Genomic DNA, 13,777 nt, shown 5'->3' with positions numbered 1-13,777 from the left:
CACTATATTTACCCTTTTTGATCATCTGGGACATCACCAAGCTTCATGAGTTTTCAAAGAGCATAACCTAAATTACCTCAGCCAATTCCTTCAGTACTCTAGGGTGTATCTCAACTGGCCCTGCTGACTCAAAAGTATCTAGATAAATGAAAGCATTAGATATTCTCTAAATAATCCCTAACCTGTTCTTTTACTACTCTAGCCTATTTGGCCACATCCAGATGAGCAGGAGTGTGTGCTTGGGGCAGCACAAATAGTTGCAGCATAAATTTGTGCTGCTACTCTGCTGCAGCTCATGCCCCTGCACATGTGCTTTGTTGAGGGACAAATTGTCCTGCTTTGGGAAGACTGCCCATGCCCTGACCCAGGGCTGGGCTTCATGTGCTGTGGGTAGGGGTGGCTGGGGCATACCGTGAGTGGCACAGGGCTGCCTGCTCCTCTAGCTGGAGGTACACTGCACTCCAGCAGCCAGCCTCTCTGCACTCTGTGGCTGGCTGGGGTGCCATATGCATCAGCATGGGGGCTCCACAACATGCAGAGACAGAGGAGCAGGCAGCAAGGCTGCTTGCTCCCCCATCTCCATGTTTGTCCTGGCACACACTACTTTCATGTGCTTTGCCCCATTTTTTTATCAGGGTTTTTTTTTTTGCTACTGAGAAATTCTGGTAGCAATTTTTGCCACCGCACTGCAAATTATCAGCATGGCGCATGGTTTAATGTGCAAGGTTTTCAGTTTGTGGTGCTATCAACCTCTTTGTTGTACCACAAACCTCACATGCCTGCATGTGTGAACTCAGCCTTTGTCTCCTTCCTTATCTTTGTTCTACCTGTGCTCATGATATGGTAGCTGATCTTATTTGTGAAGACTGAGGTAAAAAAGGCTTTAAATACTTTAGCCTTCTCTGCATTGTCTATAACTAGGTTTTTATCTGCATTTAGTATGGGACATACATTTTCCTTGGTTTTCCTTTTACTTCTGACATGTTTGTAGAATCCTTTGTATTGCCTTTTAACATCCCTTGCCAGTTGCACCTAAAATCATGCCTTTCCTTTCTTGATGTTCTCACTTCATGCCTGTTTGATTTTCTTATATTTTTCCCTAATATTTGCAGTGTTAATGTTCACTTAATGTAGTTTTTGGTGTGGAATATACAAAATAGGCTGACTCCCACCTGTCACTGATACCAGAATACCACCATTGATGTTAGTGCATTTATTCCTGGTTTGCATCAGTGTAATTATGAGTAAAATTGGTTGAGAACTGAGAAATTGTCTTTTTGGGATCCTTTTCTGCATATTTATCCATTTAATTGTTTGCCTTATAAAGGATTTAGGCCACCTAGAGATTTTGGATAAGTGCTTTTAGTAAGTTGAAAAAAATATTTGGATAGCTATCAAATAGTTTCATAGTTTCATAGTTGTTAGGGTCGGAAGGGACCAGAACAGATCATCAAGTCTGACTCCCTGCCATGGGCAGGAAAGAATGCTGGGGTCAAACGACCCCAGCAAGGTGTCCATCTAGCTTCCTTTTAAAGACTCCCAGGGTAGGAGCGAGCACCATTTCCCTTGGAAGTTGGTTCCAGATCCTAGCTGCCCTGACTGTGAAGCAGTGCTCCCTGATATCTAGCCTGAATCTACTCTCTGTCAATTTTTGGAGCCTGAACAGGTTCAGGTCTCATAGCCTTTCCTCGTAGGGCCTGCCCTGCTGCCCCCTGATCATGTGAGTGGCCCTCCTCTGGACCCTCTCCATGTTGTCCACATCCCTCCTGAAGTGCGGCGCCCAGAACTGGATGCAGTACTCCAACTGCACCCTGACCAGTGTCGCATAGAGGGGGAGGATCACCTCCTTGGACCTGCTCGTGATGCATCTGTGGATGCATGACAAAGTGCGGTTAGCCTTCCTGACTGCGTCCCCACATTGGCGGCCCATGTTTATCTTGGAGTCTATAATGACTCCAAGATCTTTTTCTGCCTCTGTGCTGATGAGAAGGGAGTTCCCCACCTTGTAGGTATGCTGCTGGTTCTTTCTCCCTAGGTGCAGTACCCTGCACTTGTCAATGTTGAATCCCATCTTATTCTCATCCACCCACCCCTGTAACCTGTCCAGATCCAATTGCAGCCTATCCCTCCTTTCTAGCATGCTCACTTCTCCCTACATCTTAGTGTCATCTGCAAATTTGAACAAGATGCTTTTCACCCCCTCATCCAAGTCACTGATGAAGATGTTGAGCAGTGCAGGACCAAGGACTGAGCCCTGGGGGACCCCACTGCCCATATCCCTCCAGGTTCAAAATGACCCATCCACCACCACTCTCTGGGTGTGGCCCTCCAGCTAATTGGCGACACATCTGGCTGTGTAGGCAACAACACCACAATCTCTTAATTTTTTAATGAGAATGGGGTGAGAGATACTGTCGAAGGCCTTCTTAAATTCCAGAAAGACTACGTCCATTGTGTAGTGGTGAATAATGAAACTGCAATAAGAAATGAGTAAAGGTAAGAGCAGAAACAGAAGTAATCTGTCTATATGCACTATAAAACAGCTATATAGTAAGCCCTTCTTTACAAATGATGAATTAATATATCCAACATATCTACTGGTACATCATTTGGAGCCAGCCTTTGGTCACCATAAGTGGCCTTTATGAAGATTGTAAACATAGTTTTTTAAATTTTCTACATTTATGTTTCATTCTCTAATAGCATAATTGTCAAAAACGATGTTCCATCTGTGATGTTAGTAATAAAAATCAACATAGTTTGAGGCATCAACTGACAATATTGTCTGAGTGAGGCTTAGGGGAAGAGAAATCATGAATCTTGAGAGACAATCAAGTGTTAAATCAATTATAAAAATATAGTCTCTTTCATTTAACCTTTATTGCTTATTGTTATAAGACCCTCCAACACTTAGATGCCTTAAGCTTTAGGCAAATAGATCTTGGATAAAGTTCCAATAGTTTTGCTTGATATTGAAATTAATGATAATAATCAACAATATTTTTCTTCCTGATTTTCGTGCTTGTCATTGAATTTTTAAGGCATTGCAAATGCAGCCAGCTCCTTAATGTGTCCATCTGAACTCAGTGTCAGGTCCTAGTACTACAGAGTGACTTATCATATTGGTGTTTCCAGATAGAGATAAAGCATCTTTTATGGTAATGATAATTAGCTGTAAACTACTTTTTAATCCTTCTGGCTGCCCACACTCATTCCCATGTTTTTCCCAAAAAACCCTAATGCAAAGGAAAGAACTGCATGCTACCGGTTGAGTGTGACCCAAGCCAGTGGGTCCAGTGAGTGGTGTGGCAGGCCTGCATTGCATAAAATTCCAGGGATCTGAATTAGTGAAGTATTTTCAAATGCAATTGTAGGTAGCATAATAGCTTCCTTTCAGGTTACTGTTTACAGAACCTGTGAATGTTGATATTGCTTAGCAACTCCCTCATCTTCCAGTCAAACTCTAAACTTTAACAAATAAACATACATTTTTTCTTCCCCCTTCCTTCTTGTGATTTAACCAGCTTTCAATTACTCCCTGACATACCCAGAAGTCAGTCCCTCCAGCACCCTCAACAAAACAACAACTCAGCTAAAATTAATAACCACAGTAGAACTGTGGATATATTTAGTTATAATTACAACTCCATAGCATTAGATATATTTTAAAAAAAATCAGTATATACACGAAAAATGACTAAAAATAAAAAATATAATGATGTCCCACCAACAAAATCACCATATAAAACAGTCTTATTCTGTTATCACATCATTCAGCCTTCTCATCCTCACTATCCTAAAACTAGATAAGCTTTGGTGCCTATCTTATCAAATCCAATAAATATATTGACAATAAAAGTCGACTTTATTTTTCTTATATGTTCTTTCTCGTGTGACCCAAGTTATACAGTGGCAAACTGACGGGGCAGGTGGGGAGGGGGTCATGACCCCCGGGCACCAGGCTGAGGCGGGGCACAAGCTGGGCCCTTCAGAGTTCTTATCGTGCTATGTGACTTTAAGTATTGCTATGAGAAGGATGGGGGGAAGGGGAACGCAAATGCAAGCATTGGCCCCTGGGCGCCAGAGACCCACAGTATGTCTCTGATGTTATGCCTTCAAGTTTATTTCCCCACAATTCCATCCTTCTTCCCCAGCAAAAAACACACTAAATGCAGGCAGAGAAAAGTAACACTAACTGCAGGTACAGGCAGAAATACGAAGTATGGATACAATGTTTTTTATAGATAAGAGTGTATTTACCATCTGAGATCTATGAATACTGCCACATACTGAGGAAAAGATTTAAATTACATAAGACCCAATGACAGAAGTAGTCTATAGCTTCGAATCTGCATGGTGCTAAGCTTTTTCTGAAAGATTTACAATGTTCTTAACTCCCCTGGACTGCAGTGAGAATTGAGGATGCTCAACAACCTTAACAAAATTGACACTGTATCTGACTGGTCTCTCTGAAGCAGACAAGATTCCATGCAAACACTTGCAGAAATAAACTCACAGATATCAAGTACCATTGCAGTTCAAAATAAATTGCTGGAATGAATTGTCTTGGTAAAGCTTCCAATTTTTTCATCAAGCATGTCATTAAATGAAAAAAAGTAAACTCTAAATCTCCATTTCAGGTTTCAGAAAGGTAACCTCAAAAGAGAAATTCTGGCACACAACAATAACATAAAATAATAATAGTTATTAACGGATTGATTAATTCATTATCCACTTCATCCCCACAGCAATTTTATTGTCAACAACTGATACTTCCTCTAAACTTAGTAATGTAACTGGGGGGAAGGAAGGAAAGCAGGGCAGCAGCCCTGGGAGATGACTACTGTGGGGTACAAGAATACCCACCCCAGGGATCTTTGCCACACCAGGGGAAGCCATGTACTGCCAAGCCATAAGAGCTGGGCAGGCACAGCCTTGCACTTAGCAGTGTATCTGGGGGTCAGGATGAGATGAATGGAGGTGAGAAGAATGGCACCCCCCAGGCAAACTCAGGAGAAACACCGCCAGGCCTAAGGTCAGGGAGGACCAGGTTAGAGAGCTTCTGGAGGGGCTGGATGTGTTCAGATCAGCAGGTCCAGATGCTCTCCACCCCAGGGTATTGAGGAAATTGGCAGGGGTTATGGTGGGGCCCCTGGCACAGCTTTACGAGCGCTCGTGGTGCTCTGGCCAGGTGCCAGATGAAAGCCAACATGGTCCCCATCTTCAAAAAAGAGAAGAGGGAGGACCCGGGCAACTGTAGGCCCATTAGTCTTACTTCAATCCTGGGGAAACTTTTTGAGAAGATCATCAAGGAGCACATCTGTGATGGGCCAGCAACAGGGATGATGCTCAAGGGCAACCAGCACGGTTTCATTAGGGGCAGGTCCTGGCAGACCAACCTGATTGCCTTCTACGATCAGGTCACAAAAGCGTTGGACGCAGGTGTCGCAGTGGATGTAGTCTTTCTGGACTTCAGCAAGGCCTTTGACACTGTCTCCCACCCCATTCTCATCAAAAAACTAGGTGACTGTGGCATTGATGCCTACACAGTCAGATGGATTGCAAATTGGCTGAAGGGTCATACTCAGAGAGTAGTGGTGGACGGGTCTTTTTCGACCTGGAGGGAAGTGGGCAGTGGAGTCCCCCAGGGCTCAGTCCTTGGGCCCGCACTGTTCAATTTCTTTATTAGTGACTTGGGTGACGGGGTAAAAAGCAGTCTGTTTAAATTTGCTGATGATACCAAGATTTGGGGTGAGGTGGGCACGCTAGTAGGGAAGGACAGATTACAGGAGGACCTGGACAGGCTACAGGGGTGGGCTAACGAAAATAGGATGGGTTTCAATACTGACAAATGCAGGGTGCTGCACTTGGGCAGTAGGAACCAGCACCATACTTATAAACTGGGAAACTCCCTTCTCAAGAGCATGGTGGCAGAAAGAGATCTTGGAGTCATTATTGACTCCAGGATGAACATGGGCCGACAATGTGAGGTCACAGTCAGTAGGGCTAACCGTACCTTGTCGTGCATCCACAGATGCAGCTCAAGCAGAGCCAAGGAGGTGATTCTCCCCCTCTATGCAACATTGGTCAGGCCATAGCTTGGAGTAGTGTTCAGTTCTGGGCGCCGCACTTCAGGAGGGATGTGGACAGCATTGAGAGGGTCCAGAGGAGGGCCACCCGCATGATCTGAGGGCAGCAGGGTATACCCTACGAAGAGAGGCTACGGGACCTTAACCTGTTCAGCCTTCGCAAGAGAAGACTGAGGGGGCACCTGGTGGCTGTCTATAAACACCAAGGGGGACCAGCAGGGTTTGGGAGATACCCTGTTCCCCCTAGAGCCCCCCAGGGTAGCAAGGAATAATGGCCACAAATTGTTAGAGAGTAGGTTTAGACTAGACATCCGAAGGCACTACTTCACAGTCAGGGTGGCTAGGATCTGGAACCAGCTTCCAAGGTAAGTGGTGATGGCCCCTACCCTAGGGGTCTTTAAGAGGAGGCTTGATGTCTACCTAGCTGGGGTCATTTGAGCCCAGTTTTCTCTCCTGCCCAGGGCAGAGAGCCAGACTTGATGATCTACAAGGTCCCTTCTGACCCTACTTCTATGAATCTATGAATCAGGCACAACCCTGTACCCAATAATGTACCTCAGGGAGTTGTGGTGAATGAATAGGGCACTGAAGGTGGCTCCCAGACTTCCTGTGTCACAGGGCTGTTGGAGCTCCAGCCAACACTGCTATGGAAGCAGTAGTAGCAATAGCAGCTGCTTTCACTGCATGGAGAGCCCAGGCAGGTAAGACTTTGTTCCCCCTCCCCTTCCCTTCACAACAACACCCCATCTCCAGTGGTCAGCCTGCCCCCCTCCTGTCATGCCATGGGCAATGAAGAAGCTCTCTACATCTCTATCCAAAGTATGGGCACAGCCAGAGGTATAACTGAGCAGTTCTGTGCCCTGGGGAGCAGCAGTGTACATGGAAACAGCATGACAATTGCTATTTTTTTGTCCCTCCCTCCCTACCCCCAAGTTATCTACTGAGCATAGCCATGGGCACAAACATCGCCATTGGTGATGTGTAAGGGGTGCACGTGGGTGCACATGCACCCTTTGAGATTAGCAATCCACCCCCTGCAAAAACTACTGCCAACACTGCCAGCAGCACCTGCGGGCAGTCGCCACTCACCACCCTTCCCCCCCCACCCCCGCCCTCACTGCCAACACCACTGGTGGCATCTGCAGGCAGTGCCTGATCACTACGGGCTGCCACTTCCAGCCCCCCACCACCAACAGCTCTGCCAGCACCTGCGTGAGCTCGCCATCCCCCCCACATCATCCAGGGGCATGCAGCGTTCATGAATGTAGCCCTGCAATATGCCAGCCTCTTCATCAGCCACCTGGAAGAGGAAATTTTAGAAAACTGGAATCATAGAATCATAGAAAATGAGGGTTGGAAATGACCTCAGGAGGTCATCTAGTACACTTGCATTACACAGATGATATTTACATCATCTGGAACAAACACCTGGACTCACTTGTTGACTTCCACTATAGGTTTAGCAACTACTGCCCTCTTGTCAAATTCTCTCTGGAATGCTCCTACACAAACATCAACTTTTTAGGTACCATGATCCACATCTGGGATATCACCCTATGAACCACTATATACAAAAAACCCATGAAACATCATATTTATGTCCACAAAATCAACCATCATCCCAAACACACTAAGAAAACTGTAATGTGTAGTCAGGCCCTCAGATACCACAGCATCTACTCTGAGGTGAATATTTGTAATACCCACATCACTGACCTGAAAAACTAACTTTACCTTAGCAAGGACACTCTAGCAAAGATGTGAACTGCACTTTTGAATGAGCCATCCAAACAACTCCACAATAACCTACAACAATACGAAAATAAAACCCTCATTGACTACAAATTCCTGACTGTCATATAACATCCCACATTGGAACATCAAACAGTTGTAGCCTATATTTGAAGAGGATCAGTTCTTTAGAGAAATGTCCCCAGCTCCCCAACTTTCCCTCAAGGGATATCTACAAAGCATCTTTGAAAGATGGGCCTGGGAATAAAAAGTCATAACCTTAGTTGACACTAAAAGCAATGAACTAAACACAGACAGTGTCTTTATACAACCTACCTACTATCACTGCCAACCTCTCTACATTCCACAGGTAATAAGGGCTCCATCCCTTTTGAAAGGTCTTTATTCTTTTACATAATTAAGTTATTTTTTCAGCTGCATTTCCTTTGTTTTGAAAGTGTTAGAGTGCATTTTAAAGTTTATCTACCTTATTTCAACCATGCGTTTGGTTCAATAAAAGATATCACTTCGAAACAATCCTTGTTTGGAAACTTCTTCTATTCATCTCTGTCTGCTCCCACTTCATAGCCATTCTCCATTCCTTAAGTCAGTAGTTTTCAAACTGTGTTCCACAGAACCCTGAGGTTCTGAGATAGGTCATCAGGAGTTCTACACAGAGATTGAGTGGTAATGGTGGAGTGAGAGAAGAGGCAGTGTCCTGCCATTGTGGGGCTGCATTGCAGTCATTGCTATCCAGTCTTTAGGACAGAGTTTGGGATTCTGCAATAGAAGAAGTGATATGAAAGGGTTCTGTGACTTTAGGAAATGTAAAACCCAATTCCCTAATTGATTTTCCTTTACATGGAATTGAACACAAATCTGTTCTTTTTCCTGTTGTTTAGTTTAGCTTATTTCTCAGACATAAAGGGGGACAATGTCAGTGTGTCTACATGTGCATTTAGGCATGCCTACATTTAATACGCATTAGTTTAATACTCATTAAGGCAACTTAGGCTCATGTCTACACATGCACACGTTAGAGTGCATTAATGCCATGTGCGCAGACTGACATGGGACTAAAGTTAGTCCCAAGTCAGTTCATACACAGCGTTAATGCACCTAACACATCTACATGTGCATTAATGCGCTTTAGCTATTCACACTTAAATTTGACTCCTGCTTTTGCAGGTATCAAATTTAGGTGCAAATAGCCTAAAATCAACATTTTTAAGGGGCATTAAGGGTGTGCACGTGTAGACGCGCACCCCTCATGCATCTTAAATCAGGCTAAAATGCCTTTAATCGGCACATGTAGACATGCACTTTATGTACAAAAGATTTTTCAACAACTCTTCCAACTATACAGTTTGTTGAATAAAAGATATCATGAAAAAAACCCTTGCTTCTCATACATTTCCTGGGCCATCATTGCTACAATACTGTAGGCAGCCATAGTTATTAAGGACCAAGTTCTGTGAGCCCCGTATGAAAGCACTAACATCGTAATATTGCTGTAGCCATGAAGATCCAGGGAATATGCAAGAAGCAAGATTTTAAATGAAAATTATTTTAATTTATATAATGGAGGTAAATGAAAGTCATTATTTTACCTAGTATTTAGCTCAGGCTATATGGGTTTTTTTCCCCAGACATGAGGAAGGGCATTTGTGCCTGAACACTTGTCTAACAGCTATCCCAGCTACATACTTAGTTTAATAAAAGATATTACAAAATAAATTTTGTTTTCCTCTCTGAAAGGAAGTCCTGTGGGCCATAAGTGATATGTAGGTCTTGTGTGGGTTCTCTGAACAGAAGTATACTTCACCTATACCTCAGGAGAAATTGTTATACTCAGTAACATAATCCCATTGCAATCTAATCTAATTTCACATATCACACATGAACTTGTTCTAGAAGTTTGTGGCAAGAAAACTCTCATTCATTTTAATGGCAATTATTATTTTTTAAGGTTTAAAAGACTTAAAGAAGTACTGAATTCTCATGGAAAACTTTGAAAATCATTCTACTTCAAATTAAATCTTCAGGTATCACATTTTTATATGTTTTTCTTCTCATTCTTTTTAATTACTAGTACATTTGCATGAAAACAGGATCTTAGTTTCTTAAGAGCTCATCTGCTCCTGTTGCTTATTCCTCATTGAAGATGTCACATGTAGAGGGTTTTATCTTCAGGTGAGGAATATGCAGCAAGAACAGATGTGTTTTTAAGAAACAAAGTTTTTTATGCAAATAACATTTCTAACCTAAGAAAGTGAAGATAAAAAAATGCTCTGAAAATAAAACCCAAAACTTTTTTTTGTAGACATTGAAAGCAGTAAACAATTAAGAATGTAAAACTTGAATACTGAATATAAAATGTAGGAATACAATATAACATAGAGATGAAAGAGACAATACAATCCTCAGAGATTACTATTAGCTTCACATCAAAGGAATAATGGTGATGGAGATAAACTAATATTTTACAAACAGTTAAATTAATTGCAGTGTAGAGGGATAGTGCAAGTGCTGCATAATTAGATCTCACTTAAGCCCTCAAAATAGAATGCAAGTGGGACATAAGTCTTCTCTTGACCCCCTGCAGATAAATTGACAATATGAAATAAAAATAAAACAAGAGTGCATCCTGATAGCAAATTCTCAAAATATTATATTATCAATTATGCATATCGTCACAGAGACCAGTTGGCCCAGAAGGTTGGTACAGTGATTGATACAGAATTTTTATTCCCATATTTCCTATTTGAATTGAGATAATTTCATACTGGTTGAAATGATAATTATCTTTCAATGGCTGCTTGGTGATCTTTTGGGAAGGACTGGTTGGTATCAATTTAATTCTCAATACACTGTAAACTGTAAAACCAGTCACTCAAATTTGTACTCTCTAAAAAAAGAATCTGTTAGTATGAAGGGACAGAGACTGAAAGGTTATTGGCCCAAACCTGTTCAGATCCAATTTGAAACACAGTGGTTGGGTAGCATAGGAGAGCTTGCTTTGTCATTTGCCTTTGTTGTCTATCAAGAGGAAATAAAGGCACTATAACTCCTTTTCTTGGGTGTGACACGCCTTATGTCTGCCTGAAGCCTATCAGACAAGCATCCTAAAATTCACTTCACTCTTTGGCCAGTTGGGTGACTAATGCAAATACACAGTTCATCCTATTCACCAAAGCTATAGTAAAAAATGCATAAAAAGAGGGAGAAGCAACAGAATGATGAAGTGTTATTAATAATTTCTAGGTTTTAATTGTCATTAGACCTAAAGTGAAATGTGAGGCAGTATTTCATCTCTGCAGAAGGGGGCACCACTTCATTTAAAAAAAACGTGCAAAAAGAGGAGGCTTGAGAATGGATTCTCCTATAGACAATATGACTATCAAAAAGCCAAATGTGAAACTTAGCCTCACTTCCTTTGGTATATGGAATGCCAGTAATGCAGAGACAGGGCCTAGCAAGCTTGTCACCTAGAGCCAAGAGCAGACAGACTGTGCTCTCAAAAGATGTTTTTCAGATCTATGATCAGATTGACTAATACTAATATAAAAAGAATAGACAGCCCCCCTTGACATGGTTTTTGCTATTTAAAAGACAAACATTTGAACAGTGCAAGCCACAAATGGATAAAAACTACAATAAGAACTTCTAAGCCATCTGCTAAGTTGCCTAATGAGGCCAGTAACTGTTATTGTTTACAGTGGAACACTAGGGGTCATGCGTATTTGCTACAATGAAAGAGTCAATGCATCACTGCAGATGCTAAAAGCGAACTTTTTTTTGCCAAAGGCTGATTATAAATACAATAAAACAACAAAATTAAAAAAATCTGTTTATCTCCACAGAGAAATAGGACTTGATAAACCAAATATTAAATGTAATACTGTTCTGTTTTCTAGTAGTCTTCCCTTGTCACATTCTGATTACACAAACCAAACCATAGAAAGTTACTCTTTAGTATTTAACTAATAGCTAATCACCAAGGATTACTTTGCCCCTAACCATCTAATCTTTGGAAACCTCCTGTGTCATTTGAATGTATTGTACTCCTGAATTTAATTATAAGGTGAGAACTGGCACACTGCCACTATATCTGTTGTTCTGTTTCACTGTTTTCTGTTGCCCGATTGCGATACCTGAAAGGTAGGCTCATTTAGTCTATTAAAAATATCCTAAAACTCCTTGGGTTTGTTTTTTTTTTAAACATTGCATAAAGATAAATATACACAGAACTGGGATACACAACTTTCTGTTACTGCTGTTCCATTGAGCAAGCAAAATAATACCTTGGACAGTAACAGTCTCAATATTTAGAGAAAGAAATCATAGTAATTAAAAACTGGCAGACAAAAGTGACAATTTTCACCCGATTTGGTCACAGAAAGCAAAGATAGCTGTGACCAAACACAAGTGCATAGTTGCAAACAACTTAAAAAATGGCAGATCAGGTGAAAATCTGACTCCTCATTGCATGAGGTATCAGATAAAGACATTTCAAAATGTGGCGTCTTTGGCTGTATGTAGACGAAATGAGAGCCGTGTGTGCATGACACTTTAAAGTGGGCTAAATGGTTTTGCACCGTTTTAATAGTGTTGGTGTTTGCATACCTTGGTAGTGTATTGTGCATTAATTCCAGCCACTGTAGGAAATTCAGTGGCGTAATGCACCTTAAATGACTTGGGGCGCAGCAAACTAAAACTCCTTCAAGGCTTCAGGCTCTGTGCAGCTCCATGGCTCTGCAGGAAGCCCTGCAGGCAGCCTCACAGCAGTATGGGAATGCAGCTCCGCCCAAGAAAAGTGAGCCTGATTTTTTTTTCCCCTCTCCCTAGAGCCTGCCTGCCTACCTGAGCTGCGCGGGGGCCAGTGCTTCCTTCTGCAGCTGCAGTGCCCCCTGGGACTACCCGAGCTGGGTGCTTGTGGGTGGGTGCCACCTAGTGGGGCAGCTGCAGCTGCCGTGGAGGGAAGCACCAGCCCCACCCCCACAGCCCAGGGACTGCTCCACCTGCCAGCAGGTCACCCTCCCCTCCCCGCAAGAGAGGCAGGTAAGTCAGTGGCGTGTGTGCATAACACGGGAGTTTAATCAGCCCTAAATTGAAGCGGTGTTTTTTAAAACCCACCACTTCAATTTAGAGCCTCCGTTTCATCTACACACAGTAACTTGTGTCTATGGAGCTCCCAGCCTGTCTCTGTTTTCAAACTGGGAGGGGAGAAAGGGAGTAGAGGGAGCTCAGTCTGGGGGGGTTTCAGCCCCCTCCCAAGGTGGGGGGGTTCCAGTGTACCCACCCCACCCTTCAGCAGCAGCTGGGGAGCCCCAAGGATGAGCTCCCTCCACTGCCTTTCCCCCCTCCCACTCCAAAACCAGTGAGCACTGGTGGAGAGCCCTGGCCGGTGCTATGGGAAACTGGCTGCAAGCTCCCAGGCCCAGCTAGATTCCCATCCCTGGAACCAACAGTGAACTTCTGTTTGGTCTGGGGTAACGTAAGTCAAAACGCCTCGCAAAAATCCTTCTGAGTTACAGCTGGAACCTGCACTTCTGTCTGCACCCTTTATGTACAACCTTGCAGTCCATAGTAAGCATCCTATCTTTACTTGGCCCCAGATTCAGCAAAATAGTTTCAACATTTCTCAACCCATGGGTCATGACCCAAAAGTGGGTCACAAGAATATTTCTAAGGGCCACAAGCCTGTGCCAGGCAAATGCACGAAAGTGCAGGTTTCTCCTTTCAGGCTGGCAGCGTACCAGCCTCCAAGGGGAACCTGCACTTTTGCAGCATTCCAGCCTGCAAGCAGCTGCTGGGGGCGTAGCCAGCGCGCAGCCAGGCAGAGGCGTGGGAGCAGCCCCAGACGCCAGATAAAGGTAAGTGTATGGAGAGCAGGGAGTTTGGAGGGCCAGGGCTTGGGGACTGTTGTGGGGCGGGGGCAGTGTGTGCATGTATGT

The sequence above is a fragment of the Alligator mississippiensis genome, chromosome 2 (genome assembly GCF_030867095.1).
Source record: "Alligator mississippiensis isolate rAllMis1 chromosome 2, rAllMis1, whole genome shotgun sequence".
Lineage (NCBI taxonomy): Eukaryota > Metazoa > Chordata > Crocodylia > Alligatoridae > Alligator > Alligator mississippiensis.
This window is presented reverse-complemented; position numbering follows the sequence as displayed.